Genomic DNA, 19,320 nt, shown 5'->3' on the forward strand with positions numbered 1-19,320 from the left:
AGTTATTTATATTAAAATAAATTTCATAATCCTTAATTTTATTTGCATGAATTTCACATATTTCATAAAAAAACAGATGCATATTTGTATCCTATAAAATAATTTGTTAGAATTCTACAGGATATTTGAGTGGGCTTCCCAGACACTGTTATTTCATAAAATAACAAGCAAATATTTATATTGTATACATCAATGCCTTTAAAGATTACGTTATTTCATGTAATTGTAAGATACCTGTTTAAGTATTTATTCCATGCTAAAAGAAATTATTTGTAAATTAGGTGATATTAATTTCTTTAAAAGTAATTCATGGGTTCAGTGCAAATTGCATTTTATTTTATAGAAGAAATTTTGTTTCACAAACTTTTTGCACACACAAAGCTTTCGGTCGAAGGCTTCTTAGTATTTTTCGGTTTCGGCACGAAAATCGCCTACAGGTCGGCAGATAGTGTGGCTGGATACGAGGTTTTTATTTATGAACCTCGCGCTGTAACATCTTTCTCTATTGATTGCTATTTCCCTACTGCCAGTTGCCGCATTCATTCGAAACCATTTCGTATTTATCAAAATCTGACAAGAATATTCTGCGTGTCGTGATTTGGAAAGCCATCTTTCAATACGAAATAATCCGTAGATACACCTAGAAGATTAAAGGTGCCATTTAGTTGTTGAGTTATCGATGAAATGGTTTCATTTCATGGTTCTTGGACTATAGTTTAAGCCTAATTTTCTATCACGAATGAGGCCCACCAGCGGCCGAGCGGTGGAGTCGCCGAACGCTGGTAGTCGGTCCGAGGTTCGAATCCCAGGAACGGGCTGGGCGTTTTCGTGGTTTTCCCCATGTGTAATGTGTATACGAGTCAGTTTCCCTTAGAAAGTGCTCCACAAAGGCACAGGCAGATAGCCTTTGAGGCTTTGTCATAATCACACACAATCATGAATGATGCCTTTTCTTTGTCAAAATTTTATTGCAAATTTTTCATCTCTGGCAATTTCTAAATAGATAGATTCGATGCACTTTTAAAAAGTTTAAAAAGTATACCAGTATTTCAGTGGTAAATTAAAATTTAGAGCTATCTAAATTTATGTGCAGTCATAATTCACTTGCATTTAGAAGTATCTAAATTTATGTGATGTCAATTTATGATTTAAATGGATGTGTGTGCCAAGTTTGGTGCTTTTATGCATGTACTGTCACTGTGGTTTATTATGGTCTCGGTAATAAAATTGTACCTATTTTTGTTTATTATAGGAATGCGAAGCGCCCAAGAAGAGGATGTGAGCAAACAAGCCCTGTGGATGTGGAGGCTGAGAGGTAAGATACCAATTTTTTCTCTTGGCTTCTTTTTTTTGTTATTGTTGCTTCTTTGTCTTTGAGTATGGTAGTAAAGTCATGCTGCGATAATGATGTTAATGTCACACTGCGACTTTTGTATAACTTCACAAAGTGACATAAATTTAATTGCTTTAAAGCAGCGGTTCTCAACCTTTTGACTAACACATACCATCTAAACAAAAATTTAAAAACCTTAGTACAACCAGTATAATTATTGTACATTTTATAATACTTATTCAGTTTCTCAATATAAATAGAAAAAATAAACGTTTTGCCATTTGCACAAGCTATTGGCTATCTGTATTAAATAGGCACACATAAAAAATATTAATTAAGAATTGGTTACCATTTTAATTATCAAAATTTAAGTTATATACTTAAATTTAGTGTAAAATTTGGGCCTGTTTAAGAGAGATCAATTTCTTTGTCTGGCCTTATTTCACTTAGCTTTAAGTGTGATCCACTTTTAATTTTATTCTGTATTTATTTTTCAAATAAAACATGGAAGAAAATCCTTGTTCACACAAATAGGTTGTGCGAAAAGGCAATAAAAATTTAGTTTTATTTGAAATGCCTTTAAATTTTTTTTTTCGGTGTAGCCAAAAGTTGTTATTTATGAAATCTTCAGTGGAAGTGCAATCGCAGGAATTTTCTAACAATTGTTCTTTTTTTCTTCATAGAATTTTTGAACTTTGTTTCTTTGCCTACCACCTATTTTTTATCTTGTGTACCACCTGTTGAGAATTGCTGCTTTAAAGATCTGTGTGGGTGTCGCACAGTGTTACATTAGTTTAATCAGTATAATGTCGCAATAGCAGTATTTCAGACATCTCCTCCAGTAAAACTGATAACAGCAGAAAAGCGTTTTATTGATCCAGTAAGAAGTTACTCTTCCAGTTATTAAAATCTTACTGGAATCTTTGGAATTTTTTAATTATTGAATATAGTCATCACAATCATATCAGATTTCCTCAGTGATTATTGTTATATCTCATTGTATTGAAATTATATAACAGATGCGTTTATGATTAATTTACATTTTTATGTAAAACTTTGCTCTCATAAATTGCTATAAAACTATATGCTCATAGTTTTTGTGTATCACTTTTGTGTACTTGCGTGTATTGCTATAAAACATATGCTAATAGTTTTTGTGCAAATAAAACTTACATTTCTTCATTCAAATATTTAGTATAGCCAATAACTACAGTGAGCATAGTTATGTGAATGAAATTAAGCATATAAAACAATTTGTTTTCCAATAAATGTAAGAAAGTTTTAAATAGCAAATTTTCTAGTGTATAAGACGCACTTTTTTTCTTTGAAAATAAGTCGGGAAAAAAAGGAGGTGCATCTTGTATGTCGATACTCAGTTTTTGATTGCATTAATTTCTGGAAATTTCCTCTTTTTTTGGAGTTATGTGATTTTTTTCTTGTTTCCTTGCGATGTGTGGGAATATTACAGTTACGGAGAGCTTAGTAAATGTGCATCTGGCATGAAAACTGCAATTTTTGCGAACGACTTTTAAGTGTGGGAAATTTCAACTGTTTGGTGTTTCTTAAGTTTGTTGGCAAATTATGGTTCAAAAACAACGTTGAAATTGCTGTAACAAAGCATGCAAGCTGGATGCAGGCTTCAAATTTTGAGGTTACACCATCAAGAAGAAGGGGAAGGCCTAACATTTGGAAAGTTTGTGAATGGGTCAAAGCATCTTGGGATGCTGTGAAAACAGAGGCAGAGGTTAAATCATGTATGAAGTGTGGCATTATTAATACACTGGATGGTACAGAGGACAATCTGTTGTATGAGGACTCGAATGCTGATTTAGGAGAGGTTTCAAGTGACTTTTCATTTAGCTATGGTGATGAGTGTTTAGGTTTTGATGAAGAAAATTAAAAGCTCTTCCCCAGATGAATTGTGGGTATAAAGTATTACTTTGTATTTATATTTAAAATACTGTAAATTCATTATAATGAAATGTGTATAAAAAAAGGGGGATGTGCCTTATGCGCCTGCAAATACGGTAATAAAGATATAAAAATATCCATTCACTTAAGAGAAACTTAAATTCATTTCCTGCAAAAATTTTAAAAGATCCTTTTAATATATTTAATGCAGCCTTTTCTTAATTAATAAGAAGTTAATATTGTTAATAACATATTTTATTTATATCGGCAATTCTGTCAATGTATACATGTTTTTCGAATGGCCTTTCATCGAATTTTACAAAATATGACTCGTATTCATAATATAAGTTTACAATGTCTCCTTCAGCCTCATGAAATTAAACAAAATATGCATTATTATTATAAAAAATTATAATGCTATTATATGCATTGAGATGAGCAGTGACTGGCAAGAGTTTTAAAGCTATTTATTAAATTTTAAATTACTTTAAAATTGAAAGAAAGCTCCAAATTTTTAAATAGGTACTAAACATTTTGATGATTGTTTGATTTACTATTTTGAAGCTTTATTATTTATCATTTATACTTTTATTATTTTTGAAACTCGGACGCTTCCAAACATATGAATTTATAATACTTACAATTCAGTAAAAACAAATACAAACTTAAAATTTTAGATTCTAAGCTTTCAAGACAGCTTCTGTACACAAAAGTACTCGCTGTTATACACTCATGTCCATAAATTAAGGATAATGCAAAATCAGGCAAAGGAAAAGTTAGAAGCAAAACAAATTTGACTTATTTGTAAAGCTTATTTATTAAACAAAAGGTAAAGAGCAAAAACAGATGCTATATGTTTGATATTATTAAAAAAATTAGTGATTTTTTTTCTCCCTGGAGCAAATTACCAAAAAAAAAAAAAAAAAAAAAAAAAAAAAAAAAAAAAAAAAAACTTATTTACAAAAAACCAATATTACATGGTTGGTTTGATTGTTAATACATTGTATGTCTCCCAGACGATGCAATACAGTCCGTACAACGCCTAGGCATCTGAGTATCAAATTATCGATCTGATCTTGGGGGATATTACATCACTCAAAAAGCAATGCACTCCGAAGTTCCGGTAGACATGCAGAAGGAGGTTGATGGGCTGCAACTCGTCGGCCAAGCATGTCCCACACGTGTTCTACTGGTTCAAGTCTGGTGAGAATGCTGGCCAGTCTGTACGGGTGATATCCTCCGATTGAAGGCATTCGCTTACGATATTTGCACGGTGAGGACTGGCGTTGTCATCCATAAACAAATTGTGTGCCCATGGCACCCCGAAACAAATGTACATGTTGTTCCAGAATGACGTCCCGATAGATATGGCTTGTCATGATTCCAATTTGAACATGAAGGTCAGTTCTGGAACCCAGAATAATTCCACCCCAAACGAGCACTCCTACACCACCGTAATGGTGTCGTTCAATGATGCTTTCTGGTGGTAACGAATACCTGGAGCTCTCCATATGAAAGTCCGGCGAGAATCAGACTGCAAGCTAAACCTGGACTCGTCGGAAAACATCACACAAGCCCACTGTTGCGGTGTCCACAGTGCATGCTCTCTACTCCAGGCTAACCGCAGGCGACAGTGAGTTGCAGTAAGTGGAACGCATCTGACAGGTCTACGAACATATAAACCAATCTGCCCTAAGCATCTGTACACGGTCTGCCTTGAAATTGTCGTACCAGTGGCTGAAGAGAGCTGACGAGGCAGGTCTCAGGCTGTGCTCCACCTGTTTGTTTTGGCAGTAACTGCCAAATACCGGTCCTTATTCGGCGCTGTAACTCTGGGGCGACCTGTGCTGTAACGTCTACTCACATTACCATCATCTGGGAATCGTTGCCAAAGCCTGGAGATGACATTCTGGGCAATTCCAAGTTTGTCTGATACTTCCAGTTGGGTACGCCCACATTCCAGACGGCCGATAATTCTACCACGTAAAAAATCATCCAAATGCGTCCTTTGTCGGTTATTGCACTGAAATGCTTATAAAGCCCCTGCGAACTATTTGGTTATTGCACTGAAATGCTTATAAAGTGCCTGCGAACAATTTTACTTCTTTGCCTGTATTCGTTATATATCACTTTCTTACATTCTCGTCATTGTGAAGTACCATCGGTGTCATCTGGTTACTTCCTAAAATTTGCATATGATTCTTGAAGATGTGTGTAGTGATGTTACAGGTGATATTTTAGTATATTTTAGAGTTCGATTTCTGCGTGACTCCGAATTATCCTTAATTTATGGACATGAGTGTAGTAGCAACTTTGTTGCAGCATATTTTGGGTGCCCCCATGCTGCACAGACACTATACATTTACCTCCCACCAACCTTTTTGAGATTAACTGTTATAGTAGCACCTTTCTTTTCAATTGTTGCAGGGAGATGAGTTTGCACTATCTCTAAAAAATACATTAAATGGAAAATTTACTTGTGAATTTTTAATTATAATTACTGCATATTTAAACAGAAAGTCAATTAATTAAAAACCATAACATTTTTGCGATGCAACTATCACACGGAGGACGAGTCCAAGGATTTTCAAGTTCTCTTTCCCTACGATCAGCTTCTTGAAAGAACTTTTCGGCTTGCAGCATATTTTGGGTGCCCCCATGATGCACGGACACTATGCATTTACAACCCCCGAACCTTTTTCGAGATTCGAACCCGAGTGCTTTGGTACGGCAGTCGGCCTGATCGAGCGGTAAAATATAATGTAAAAGAACAAAGCTTTACTTAATTCAGCTCAATTACTGACAAATGGATAGATAACAAACTAAGTAACAATACATCATAAAAATTAAATAGCAGAACAAATGAGGATTAAACATCATTTTAAGAATAAAAAAAAGTTAGACATTTTAAATAACATTTTAAACATTTGCGATCAGATAAAACTGCTATTTTATGTTGTCTTCTAATTCATTTAAAGTCTTCTTGACATAACAGGTTCATACACTAAATATATTACTCTTCCTTCATGCATTGGGATATCTTTCCAGATGCTAATATCTACCTGCTTTATTTCTTCTGGGATGGTCACATATGCATTTAGTAGCACTATGCACTATTCATGGAAGTCTGGTCTTATTTTATTCGATTTTTTGAATAATTAAGATTTGACTCAGGCTGTGAGCTACGGGTGCTGGGTGTGACTTAATTTGGCAGATTTCATATTATACGTAATGTAAATTATCAAGATATTTTGTAAATGATGATGTACATAAAAATATATTTATAAATGTTGACTTATGTAAAATAACCTATGATAACTTCAGGAATTTAAATGCCCCCCTTTTTTTTCACTTACCCAACTGTACTCTTCGGCTAGCGTGTCCGACATCACTTCAAAATATTTGTTACGATTACTATTAATATGTTTACGTTAGTCTCCTTTAACATTAATATGTTTCAATTCATTGACCTAAATAAATAAATATATAAATAAAAATTGACTTTTAATCTATAAATGCATAACCAAGAAGATTTCTTATTCTATCATTTAAGAAAATTATTTCAACTTCACAGAACACTCAAGAAATCTAACTTTCCTCAAAATAAAATGCAAATGTAATGGAAACTTATTTATAAAATCATAACGTTTTCATTGCTTTGAGTTCCATATTTGTATTTTAGTACATTTTATGCAGTTAGTTTTTATGTAAAGAAAATAAGATAATACTGAAATAGAAAATTTCATTTAAGCAAAAACGTAACAGAAATTACTTTATAAAATGAAAATGTGTGCAAAAAGTAAACAAAATAAAATAAAAATAAAAAAAAAAAAAACTATTAGGATTAATGTAAAATATTATTTTACAATACCACAGGAGCTATGTTGTTGAGAAACATTCTCTCTAAAAATTGAAGTTCTAATTCAGTTTTTAATTGGAATATATTTAATTCTGAATTTTTCGGTTGATTGCACAGTTAGGAGTTTTCAGCAACTCCACCTTTTCTTGCAATATTTGTAATCTACTTGATAAAGAATTTAAATTTTTTAAGATTAGATGTTGAAGTTCTGCGGAAGAGAAAAGGTCAGGGTATTACATATTTAATTCAGAAGTCAAACAACAAAAATCAGCGTTATATTTACAAAATTTTCACAGTGACTGTTTACTGTGAAAATTTTGTAAATATAACGCTGATTTTTGTTGTTTGACTTCTGAATTAGTATTTATTCGGCGTGTTATTGTGTCTTTATTACAGAATTATTCTAAAAACCTGAAAACAGAACACTTTTAAAAAATTGACTATTGGCAAATTCAGAAAGTTACTGTTAAAAAATTTCCAGCTGCGGTAAGATAGATTTCCCACAAAGCAGGTTTAGGATTTGCTAGATTTGGCGAGAAATCACCCATTTGGCAACATCTTTCAGCGAAATTGGCAATATGCCGTAGACGGATGGAGAACCATTTAGAACGAGTTCTTACTGGTTTGACTTAGAATGTTCTCGAATGCATGCTAAAAGCTATATAAACCCTGCCTGTATGCGGAGTAGCAGTAGTATCTCGAGTCTATCGAGTTGATTTTCAGTCTAGTATTGAGTTGATTGGGGAGTGCGTAGAGAGAGTCTCTTAATGTATCGCGAGTTAGTGCATCATCGAGTCTTATCTTGGAGTGTGTTGAGCTCCAAGAACGATTGAACTGAGTCAGAAGCTGTATTCTAGTGCTTATTGTGGAGTGCATCGCGAGTTGTAGCGTCGAGAATCTCGACAGTACGTCGAGTTCTGAGAAGACTGAACCTAGTCGGGAGCTGTACTCTAGCACTTTGCTGTGAAGCTGTCTTCACTGTTATAGCCTAAAGGCTCTGTTGCTGATTGTTTCAATGTGCTTGTCGCAGTTTTTGGACGACTGTAAACATGTTTTTGGAGATGTCCTGAATAATACTGGCAAATACATTGTGTGTTTATTAAGTGTCATCGTTAATCACTCCAAATTGCATGAACCTGTACAGGAATGCAACAGTACGAAACCTTTATTGGGTCTTTCTGATGAGCCTGCTTTTGGAGTATTAGTCCTCAGATTTGCAGTGAGGACTAGCTAAAACAGATGCAGAAAATTCTGGTTGAAAATATTTTCCTTGTGTGCACTCTGGTAGCAATGGCAAGCACAGCTCTGCTAGCTTTTTTACTATAGTACTTTTTTACTGTTTTTTACTTGTTTACTTTTTTTACTCATCTGAAGAATCGGAGAATTTAAATCGCTGGTGGTTTTTTTTTTTTTTTTTTTTGTTGTTGTTGTTGTTGTTTCCGCACCAAATTCTGCACTTTTCGATGTCTGAAAACTTCATAGCCAACTTTAACTTTTCTATGCCTTTTTCACTGAAAATTTTAAATTTCCGTTATCACTCATAAACAATAATTTAACATAAAGCAAAAAGAATGAATTAAATAATCGTTTAATGTTAGATTAAACATCTAAATGTTCTAGCAGCATTTATTTGCTCATGTATAATTATCGAAATATTTGATGTAAAATTAAATTAACAGTCATGGCTACATTATTTTATAAAATTCTGCAAATTTCAGATATTTTGCAACAATTTATTCAATAAATAAATCAAATAGAATTTTTATGGTTTCGAATTGTAGGATTATATACTATTTCATTATTTTTCCACTGCAAAATTAAGGTGACCGAATAGATTTTGAGAGCATCAAATTTGTATAAAAAAAATGCAGTTAAATGTTAAAGCAAATATATATTATATCCTGATATGATTGTTAATTTTTGAATTTTTTAATACATGCATTCCTATTTTTAAACAACTAGTCTGGTAATTAAAATAATGTTAAGATTCAAAAACTAAACTACCAACTCGTACTAATAATTTATGGATAAAAGTACTAAAAATGGAGATGTTACTATATTTTAAAAATATTTTGGTACTGATGTCATTCATAACAGCATTTTCCATGTTCTATTCAGCTTTCTAAATTATACAGTGAGAAAAATGAGCAACAAGAACACATAATTATAGAAAATATCATACTTGTCGATGCAAAAATTTAGAGAACCCGGTGAAATTGCCAAAGTTCTCAATAATCTGGGGCTTGATGTGATGCAATCATTTTGTTCAGTTTGATTCATTTTTTCATATTACATATGTCATTTATCGATATCAGCCCAAAACCAAGAATTTGGCACCGTTTGTACACCTTCATCAAATTCAGCAATGTAAAAGAAACTCTTGAAAAGCTAAAATAATTATTTTAGGTATTTTAGGTAAATTTAAAATAGATCAAGTCTTAAAATAAATAAAGCACTATTTCATTCAAAATATTTCAGGTTCAAAGCATAAGTTTAGAGAAGAACAATTTACAAATAGATTTGAGTTTTAATACAATTTATTCCTGTGTTCTTATTAAATACGCATTACTGTTCTTTTTTAATCGATACAGATTTAAGTTTTGGTAGAGGGATAATTTTTTTTTACTTTGGTGTAATAAAGGCGTTTCTTCGAAAACATAAATTGGAAGAAATATTCTTGATGAATACTTACAAAATAATCTCTCTCTCTCTTTATTTATTTATTTATTTATTTTTAAATCTTAAATGATCATAAACAGCGTTTTTGTTAAAAATGCTATCTGTAAAATTTTCTTTAGTAAACACCAGCAAAATGGAAACTGCCCTAACATAATTAGAATTTTATTTATTTTATTAATGTATGTATAATGATGTATCTAAGTATGAAATCAATTAAAAATCAGCTTGCCATTTAAAAAAAAGCCTTGCTTTTATCAATTAACCCAAGTACATTTAGAAACAAATTTAATTGGTTTAATTATTCAGAGACTACTTTTAAGGAATGACTATATAGAAAATATTTCATATGAAATAAAGTTGCAACACTTAACTAATAGGATCACGTTCATTATTCTTTGCAGAACTTTATTGACATAGCTAATTTTATCTGCATATACATGTTTATGAATTAAATGTATATTCAACTGAGTAAAAGGAAATAATTATTTAATTTAAATTTTGTATATTTTGCTCTTTAAACAACCTGTTATTAGTAGTATATTCTGAGGCAGGAAAGTGATGTTCTATTTTTATTGCATTGCATGATTATTTTCGTGTTATTTAAAAAAACATTAGCAAGCCTTGTGAAAACATAATCGAGTATATTTAGTTATCAATTAAATAAATTACATCATCAATTAAATAAATTACACAGACATCAGAAGTATGCAACCTGATAATGTAATGAAAGTATGTAGCATTTATGAAAAATTGTGGCTCGAATTGAAAGAACAGGAAATTTCTACAAATATTCTCATATTTAGAGTTGATTTTGGACTGACATCACTTTCATGAATTATTAGTTTTTTCTTCTTGATTGGTATGATGTCTCTTTCATCACTTGAGTATTCGTGATACGATTCTGCTTCAATAGATGATAAATTAGGGGAGATCTCACATCGACTAGACTTCATGATGAAATCCATAATTAACAATTGCCTGTTGTTTTTTTTTGTCCCCCTAAATCTTTTTAAACATCCGTATATAGATTTAAACACTTACTAAGCTCCCCTTGGAATCGGAGATTTCATTCGACATTTGTGTCATATTGTAAAAAATGATTACCTAATTTTCTTCCCAATTCAAGTCCTACACTGATGACTTTAGCTGTGAATGCAGCTGGTTCAGATTGGTCTTCATCATGTTTATTTGTTTCATGAATCATGTTAACTAACTCATCCTCATTTAGTTCTTCATCAACCATTATTCCTTTAATATATGCTTGAGCTAAATCCTCAAAACCTTCTCCTACTACAGTTTGAGCCAATTTAGTGATCTGAGAATATTCACACTCTAATGGTAATCTATCATTCTCATCTTTAGCAACATCCAGCGTATTGCTTTCCAGCATGCGTTGAGCATTGATTGTTTAATCTGAGTATATGACAGTCCAACACAATCTAAGATTGTAAATTTCTTCCAAGCATCCATAAGAGTAAGATTCATTATTCTCCATTTTTTCTAAAATATACCTAAAGGTTTGTTTGATATACACAATGTTGTAAAAGCCAGAAAATATTACTTGATTCAATGGCTGTAATAAAGAAGTTGTATTTTTTGGGCAAAAAGACTATTTCTACTTTTTTGTGTTGTAAATTTTGAAGATGACCAGGTGCATTATCTATTAAAAGAAGAGTCTTAAAAGGCAATCCTTTTTTACCTAAATAATTTTTGACATCTGGGACAAACATGGTAAGAAATCATTCATTGAACCTTATGGCAGTGACCCGTGCTTTCCTGTTAGGCATCCAATAAAAGGGAAGGTTATTTATATTTGTTCCTTTAAATGAACATGGTGTTTTTGATTTGTTAATAACCAATGGTTTCATTATATAATTGCCTGAAGCATTGCAACAGAAAAAAATTGTATGACTTTTCACTACCTTATGACCACTAGCTGATTTGCAAGGTACAGTCAAAAGTCGTTAATTCGGACACCTATAATCCGGACCTCAAAGCTAAAAGCTTTCTGCGCATGTGCCGCGTTAGCACATGCGCACAGGCGTTTTACGCGAGCGCGTAAGAACTTGACTACTGCGCATATGCGTGTGAGCAAGCGCAGAATACGTTTTCGCCTGCGCGTTTAATGTATAACGGACGGTGTAGGCTAAAATTATCTAATTATCTATTTCAGTTAATGTTAATGATTGCGTTGTTCCTTAATCTTCGAATAGGATCCCGCTTATTATTTTTTGCAGACTGTAAGAGCAATTTTATAAAAGTAAACTTGAACTTTCGATTATGTCAAATAGAATTTCCGATGCTGGAACTTCCAAAGGATCTACAAAACGAAAGTATGTTTCAATGTCCAACAAACAAAAAGTGAAATTGCTGAAAAAAATGGATAAAGACATGAAGAATGTGACAGAGAGGTTAGTGAAAACGAAAAAATTTCCATTGACCAGTTAGTCGGTATTCTCGGCACAGCAATTAACGGGACTTGAACAGCAGAACTTTTTAACTGAAAAGAAATTATGTCTGTTTATAGAATTAAAGAGAAAGTATTAGTATCACATAAAATGAAGCAACTTAAACAACTTACATTGAAAGAAATGTTTAATAAAGTAAACAAATAAATATTAAGCTTTTTTTTTTTTTTGTAAATTTTGATACCCTTTAGATCATAATTGTTCTTTATTTCATAAATTACGGTTTCATATTTTTACTAAGTTTTTGAAATCTGTTAATTTTTAAACTGTGTAAAACTGAAATCATGTAAAACAGGTAAGTACTGTATAAATCGAGGGATAGGTGTATTTCCACGAGATGTTAATACATCAGAACTTTAAATGTCTGTATATATATACTTGAAGATGAAATCCTGCAAAGTTGACAAATGTTTTTAGGAAAATGAAAATTAAAATGGAAATACAAATTTAAATTTCAATAAATTTGACTTTCTTATCGTCAAGACTGCACTTGCATTGTTTTAGAGTGGAATTCATACAGAAAAGCTTCTAATTTCAAAATTGTCGTGTAGTTTTTGTAGTAAAATATATTCCTGTTTCTAACTTTTCCAGGTCTAATAAAGAATACTGCTTTAACATATGGTTAAATAAAATGAAAAGGCATGATCTTTTGTAGTATTTGTAATAATTTGTCTGTCATGTTACCACAAGTTTTTGTTGGTGTTAATTGTTTTTTATTTTCATTTTTTACTCAGAATTGCAGAATTCCAGGTCTTTAAATTTTTAAAAGATAAGCAACAAAGCATAGTATTTAAGAAAAATTTTTATTATTTGCACTTCAAATGCCGCATATGTCAACTAAGTTTAAAGTTGTATATTTTAATACAGAATTAAAAAGAATTAACACCAACGTGCTGCTAATTTGTGTGTGTCCAGTGAATTAGAGGAAAGACCATTCTTAATGCCCATCAACCATGATTTACCAACAATGCGAGAAACAGGCCATCTTTGGAAATCAGAATTTATTTTAGCAACATAAACGTTATTTATACTAGATTTGCATTTGCTGTCATGTAAGTTTTTGATGGGCTTCTGAAACAAAAGAAAATATTTGTTGGTGGTATGATGAAATAAAATATTTGATACTAATACTCTCCGACTGTCATCTAAAATCACACAATCGTTTCCTTTGTTGAAACAATTTATTGTGAATAGGTTTTCTTTTCCTTTTTTATTTGGACATCTGCAGCTTCATTTAGAGTATGCCCTTCCTCGATGAACTAATGTTCAGTTGTAGTGGGTTCCTGGGCATAGCCTTATCCCAGTGTAGTAAGTTAATACTTTTACGAATGTTAAAGAAATAATGTTGCTGAAGTTCGTAAAAATAAAAATTCGAAGAGCAGTTATGGCAGTGAAATGAAATGAAAGCAATTGTGACATTATAATCAGTAGTAATGGCAGAGTTTGCAGCAAATATAAGATGATGAGTTTTGAAGTTAAAACCTAGAGCTAGTTGGAGTGTGAGCAGCAGAGGCAATCGGGGGCGGAGAGAGAAGAAAAAGCCCTTTTCTTCTTTTTTCTTCCCCCTCTCCTCGAGTATTCAAGGCTGAATGGTTCAGTAGTCAGGTGGTAGGCGGGAGCTTGTTGAACTTCTGTTGGCTGGCAGAGGAGTAATCCTATTGGGTGAAGTGTGATTTACAGTGTGCTACAGGGAAGGCCTAGGCTGTTTTCAATCCATACTCCTTTAGAAGGGTACAAAGACACACATCATTTCCAGGTTCCTGGGTTGTACCTTATCCTGTGTATAGCACGTGAAATACACTGGTGTGCAAAAATTAAGGACGAAGTCGAAAAATTAGCATATCAGCTGAACGAAGAGGCAGAGCGGACAGAAAGACCAATCCCGAGATTAAGTAAGGTGATCTACGGTAGCACTTGCGCAGATATGCAGGTAGACATAATGGGGGAGTGTCTGAGTTGTATAAAGCATGTTGTCGGTGAAAGATCAGTATTTATGGCAAAGAGATTGCACACCGTATAGCAGTTAAAATCACACTGAGTTGCTGCCTCGGCGAGAAATGGCGAATAATCAATCTGTTAGATGACATCTGGATGCTTTTACCCGAGGTCATTGGGAAGTTGAACGAAGGCCGCCGTGTGACAAGTGTGGCTGCAGAGATCGGAATTGCTCACAGCATCGTTTCACGACTTTGGAGACAATTTAAAACTACAGGAACAGCTATCCGGGGGTTTAGTAGTGGTCGTTCACGAGGAACCACACCTGCAGATGACCGGTATATTGCCTTACAGGCCAGAAGAAACAGGCGGCAGACAGCGGGAGAAATCGCTAGACACACGACGCAGGCGACTGGACGACAGATATCGCGTTTTACCGTGGCCAGAAGACTGCAGGGTGGTGGTCTGTTTGCACGACGCCCTGTACGGTGTGTACCTCTAACGCCTGCCCATCGGAGAAGGCGTTCTCTGTGGTGCCGGGAACACCGGAATTGGAGAGACAATGAATGGGGACGAGTACTCTTTACAGATGAGAGCAGATTCAGTCTGAGTAGCGATTCTCATCGCATACTCATCTGAAGAGAGCGGGGAAGCCGCAATAATCGATCGAACATCATTGAAAGGGACAGGTATGGAGGTGGCGGTGTTAACTTCCGAAGGTTTAGCAAGACGGATGTTGTCTGTTTTTGGTTATGAAAAGTATAAATTGTTAGTGTAACTAACTGTGCGTTCTGTGTCTGGGTGTGAGATGTTAATGTAAAACTGAGTAGCGTAGTGATCAGCTAGTGACTCAGCTTTCTCAGTTTCTGTGTATGTGATCCCAGAGGGGCCATTAAGGGGCAGAATATTTGTGTAGCATCTATTATATCTAGAAGCAGCTTTCCATATACATGATCATCAGTAGAGAGTGATTCTAAATATCTAGACCATTTGTTTTGTGCGTGTACTGACTTCCTGATTCAGCCGATTTAAAATTCTCTTAACTTCTGGGCATCTGGTCCTCTGCCATATTTTTCTAGCTCTCTTTCTGTTAGCTAAAAGTTCTCTAATAGCAGGATCTCTGGCCCTACCAGTCAACGGGACTGCCTTGCTATTTTTCAGAGCACGGTTAAGTGTGGTAGTAAAATCTTCGATAACTGCGTCTAACTCGTCTTCACTGTGTATCGCGGGTAACGGGTACTGAGTGTTGTTTAGAGCTACCCAGTTCATAATAAAGGCTCTTTTGTGTGATGTACTATAGCTACTGATATTCACCTCCATTAAAACAGGGTTATAATCAGAGAATAGTTCACGTAATCTTTCTATCCTTGATGGTTGATAAATATTTTTTAGCAGGAAAAATTCAATAATGCTTGCAGATCTATAGCATGTTGGGTAGGAGGGAGCTACAACAGTAAAGTTGGCCGTTGAGGCAAATTGATTAACAATGTGACCATTTGAATTATCATTTCTGCAGTTCCGATTTTTGTGGTGTGAGTTAAAGTCTCTACCTATGATAATTTTATTGTTTAGTTTGGATATAGCCATTAAATCGGTGAAAAATCCTTCTGTGGTTACGTGATAATCCTTATTTTCGTGAGCCCGTCGTAATCGCAAAAATCAAAGCTTTGCGAAATACTTTTTTTTTCCCCCAACTTTACTTAAGTACTTTTAAAATTTTTCAACTTTCTGTTCTGTTCATATAAAATTCGTGAAATTTTCAACTCGCGAAATCACCGATATATTCATTTTTGTGAAAATTACGGCCTGCAAAAATAAGGGCCTTTACAGTAATTAAACGTTTATCAAAAACCTTTATTGTATGTCTCTGAGGATGGTTTTAGGCCTTTTCCTGTGTTCTTCGGATTTGATATGATTTAAAATTGGTATTGTGGACTTGTTTGCCCTGGTTATATCATTGTAGAATTTTTGACTGGAGGAACAACTTTTGGTTGTGGTGGTGTAGGTAAATTTTGACTTGAAGTGCTTCGTTGATTTACAGTGTTAACTGCATTCTGGACATAATTAGTATCGTTTTCAGGGTCCAGAGGACGAAATATATTTTTCATGGCAATGAAATTTGATGCATCTCTAAGAATTACAGTTTTTTAAAATCTGTTTTACACGGGAACCGATTGTCCGATTTTGATGCGGTTTCCTGCATTCAATAGCAATTTCATGCTCCACAAATTTTATATCTGCATCTCAAATAGGATGCAAGTTGTAGGAAAATGCTTTTGAAAGCAGCAAGCCGCATCAAAATCACACGACTCGAAAGTTAATGATCCATTTCGATGCGTTTTGCTGCTTTCAACTGCAAATGCATGCCCCATCATTTTGATATAAGTTTTATGTCTGTATCTCAATTAGGGTGTAATTTCGCCGGGTTGTCTGTCTATACCAGGGTTTCTTAAACTGGAGTCGCTGGACTTGCAGCAGGGGGTTGCCTAGAATTTTAGCAGTTTTGATATTTCTTTAATTTATTATAATACTTTTACAATTACCAAATATTTTTACATAATATAATACATCTTAAAATAGATATGGCAATACAGACAAAGAAAAAAAAATGAATCCGTTTCGACGCCTTCATTTTATAATAGAAACGTTCATTTTTCTTGCTTTGCACGTGACGCTGTCATTTCATCTGTTACTTATTTAAAATGTTCACATTGTTCTATGTCTTAAAATTAGAAATTAAATGTAGTGACCTAAAACTGCAAGTGTACAAAAGAAAAAATTGACAGTTTCACTCACGCATGTGTCGGATTTGCGCAGTACTTATTGGGTTCCACAGAATTTTTGTAAATACAGTCAAAAGTAGTTAATCCGGACTCGTCGGGACTTTGGCGATTCCGGATTATAGATCATCAGTTTAAATCTGGTAAGATGGCATGCAGAAATTATACAATTAAAAATATGAAACCGTTATTTATGAAATAAAGAACAATTATGATCTAAAGGGTATCAAAATTTACAAAAAAAAGCTTAATATTTATTTGTTTACTTTATTAAACATTTCTTTCAACAAGCACATGCGTAAAGCATACATTAAGCATAGTCGAAATTAGAAAATTGCAACCAGAAAACTATTTGATGTGTACTTGTGATATTTATAATGACAAGGAATTTGATTTAAATCATATCAAAGACGGAATACATCGAGATGAAATACTACATTTAGTAAGGAATTATAAGCCGAATAAAATAAAAACATTTGCCCTGAAGATAAGGATAGTGCTGACAAATCAACTTCCAGTTCATTGCGCGCTGCGATGTCCCCCCCCGCAGAGCAGCATGAAATTGATAAACAGATTTCGGAATGGTTAAGAAACAAAGGATATGCCTTTTTCCATTTTTTGCAGCAATTCCACTTTTTGTTTAATGGACTTCGAAACATACTTTTGCTTTGTAGATCCTGTACATATTAGTAAATATATATCGGAAATTCTGTTTGACATAATCGAAAGTTCAAGCTTACTTTTATAAAATTGCTCTAACAGTCTGCAAAAAATAATAAGCCTGATCCAATTCGAAGATTAAGGAACAACGCAATCTGCAACATTAATTGAATTAGATAATTTTAGCTCAGCTTATACCGTCCGTTATACGTTAAACGCGCATGCGTAAACGTATTATGCGCATGTGCACAGGCAAAGTCACAGCCGTAAAGGTCTTACGAGCACACGTAAACGCGACGCATGCGCAGAAAGTTTGTAGCTTTGAGGTCCGGATTATAGATCATTCCGGATTATGGGTGTCTGAATTAATGACTTTTTGACTGTATTATGGCGTCCTGGGAATCGCAAAAAATTCTCAGTGGTAATAAGGTATTGCAACTGAAAAATATACTATACGTATGTATGCCTTATAGGCTTACCATCCTCGTGGTTAGAATTAGCGTTTGAATTATCCGAGATTTCATGTTGTTTTCTTTTTATATTTAACTTAAAATTATCATTAAAAGCATTAGCAAGGCTATCTAAGGGTTTTTTTAGCATACTGAGATATTTAAAAACACACTTACCTTTAAGGGGCTCCAGTACTTTCAATGTATCACAGTTTGCTTTTGCCGTAAGAGGTGTATGCTGGTCCATGTCCGATGCGACTCGTACAGCATCCAATTGTTGCTTGAGGAGACGAGTATTCTCAATCTTAGCTTCTAAGGGGATGATTTGAGTATGGAATGAGTTAAGAGAAGATTAAGAGACATATCCTAAAAAAATATGTCCAATTGTATCAAAATATTAGCAGTTTACAGCTATAAGGTGAATTATTCAGTATAATGATTTTTTAATGTTGACACTGATGGCAAATTGCTGCTAGAAATTCTGTGGTTTAGAGATATATAATCGTCCAGAATATAATATTTCATCACAATTATTGTTTTTCAAAGTAAAAAAATAAAATTTACAATAAAGCTTAGAACTAACATGAAAACTAATAGATAGTTCTTGTAACTATGCAATACATCTGGATTTATATCATAAAAATATTTTTCAATAAATAATAGATCAATAAATAAGTATCTTAATATTTTATTCATACTTACGAGCCAGATGATGGGTAACAGGTATAAGAACACACCTCTATTTTCCATGCAGTGCAGAAAAATACATAGTAGCTTCATCTGCCAAACGGTCTAGTACATTTATGCAGCATTGTTGTCTAACAAGACTCCAGGTAACTCGAGAATCATGGGAATATTCCAAGTAAACACCACTTTCCCATTGAAATTTTTAAATTTCAGTCACTTAAATCTAATATCCATACATAATTTACATAATCTTACCACATAAAAGATTAATCATTATTATAATTAAAAGATTTACTTCAAAAGATATTTTACAAATAGATATTTTAGATAGGAGAAAAACATATTTATTATATATGCCTTGTACAATGACTAGAACTTTAAGCACTTAAGTGTAACTAAGCAGATGGAACAAATAAATATAATACTGGTTTTTGAGTAAATGGAATGTAATTTCAAATTTTTAAACAAAGTAAGGGGGGTATCAAAGTATCAATATACGACAATTCCAATAATGAGTATAAGGATGGTACCTTACTCTAGATATAATATTACATAAATA

The 19,320-nt window shown here is 33.4% G+C and overlaps 1 protein-coding gene and 1 long non-coding RNA gene across 11 annotated transcripts in view; one reads left to right on the forward strand and one right to left on the reverse strand.

Annotated features, from left to right (window-relative positions):
• The window catches only part of LOC146995803 (uncharacterized), a 227,097-nt gene that overhangs the window by 77,083 nt on the left and 130,694 nt on the right, over positions 1-19,320 (forward strand). For 3 of the 7 annotated variants that reach the window (XR_015042553.1, XR_015042554.1, XR_015042552.1), the window contains one exon: positions 1,253-1,315. The exons of the other annotated variants lie outside the window; for them this stretch is intronic. The gene's annotated coding sequence lies outside the window, so the exon portion shown is untranslated. The remainder of the gene's footprint in view (positions 1-1,252; positions 1,316-19,320) is intronic. 7 annotated transcript variants of the gene reach the window in all.
• The window catches only part of LOC146995804 (uncharacterized), a 98,188-nt gene that overhangs the window by 66,852 nt on the left and 12,016 nt on the right, over positions 1-19,320 (reverse strand). For 2 of the 4 annotated variants that reach the window (XR_015042555.1, XR_015042558.1), the window contains exons 2-3: positions 18,252-18,386; positions 9,286-9,491 (exon numbers count right to left, since the gene is read on the reverse strand). This is a non-coding gene — a long non-coding RNA (uncharacterized LOC146995804). Of the gene's footprint in view, positions 1-9,285; positions 9,492-18,251; positions 18,441-19,320 lie in introns of all 4 variants that reach the window. The other 2 variants (XR_015042556.1, XR_015042557.1) reach the window with 2 other exon arrangements.

Source organism: Stegodyphus dumicola, chromosome 8, assembly GCF_044657685.1.
Source record: "Stegodyphus dumicola isolate Sdum_Otavi_A_Nest chromosome 8, ASM4465768v1".
In the NCBI taxonomy this organism is placed as follows: domain Eukaryota; kingdom Metazoa; phylum Arthropoda; class Arachnida; order Araneae; family Eresidae; genus Stegodyphus; species Stegodyphus dumicola.